Source organism: Limulus polyphemus, unplaced genomic scaffold (genome assembly GCF_000517525.1).
Source record: "Limulus polyphemus unplaced genomic scaffold, Limulus_polyphemus-2.1.2 Scaffold2453, whole genome shotgun sequence".
NCBI lineage: Eukaryota > Metazoa > Arthropoda > Merostomata > Xiphosura > Limulidae > Limulus > Limulus polyphemus.
This window is the reverse complement of record NW_013668063.1, coordinates 22,711-23,676: the sequence shown is the minus strand read 5'-3', so window position 1 is coordinate 23,676 and position 966 is coordinate 22,711.

The following is a 966-nucleotide window of genomic DNA, read 5'->3' as shown; positions in this document are numbered from 1 at the left end:
AGCAGTCTTTTACACATTTTTTTCACCTGTTGTTAGACTGAAAGACTTCGAGATGTGTTTCTGGCACCAGAAAATTTATAGTTTATAGTATTAAGTTTCCAAAGATTAAAAGAAGCTATTTAAGTTTTAATTGTTTTATAGAATTTCATCATTGTTTTATATAAACTTAGTCATTTGTATATTTCAATCATTTAATTAATTTATCGATTTAAGATATATATATATATGTAGGTAGTAGAACTCTGGATGCTGGAGCTAGTATAATTCTAATCTGTGTGTTACCACCAAGTATTTTCTGCTTTTGAAACTTTGGGTGCATTATAAGAATGACAGTTAATCTCTTAACATGGATGGTAGGCTACTGTTGACTGGCTGCCTTCCCTCTGGTCAGTAGCCGCAGTAGGTTTGCCGTCAAATGCAGACATAAAATAATACACATTATTGGGTTTGGATGAAGATGAAGTGGAGACTATTGAAAGAATACTAAAAAATTAATTATTGTTATAATAAAATAGCATAAAAAAACCACTCTTATCGTTTAACTTCTTTAATAAGACATTTGATTAACTTAACCCTAAAAAAAACCCTACTTATATGAATCAAACAATAAAATATTTGTTGTTATTATATACAAATAAATAAGACCTAAAACCATTTACCGATGTGAAAGTTTACCATTAACCTTTACCGATGGGAAAGTTACGACTTGGCAAACAGTTATACCGAGGAAGTTACGGGAAGTCGTGCTGCGTCAATCCCATGATAATTTAACAGGAGGACATCTCGGAATCAAGAAGACATTGAGTCACATACGACAAAAATTTCACTGGATAGGTATGAGACGAGATGTGGAAGAATGGTGCAGAACATGCAGTACATGTTGTGCTAAAAGGGGGACCCAAGCATACGGGACACTCACCTTATGAAGAGTTGCCTGAGAGTGTGTCAGAGTTTGTGGAAGTGTTA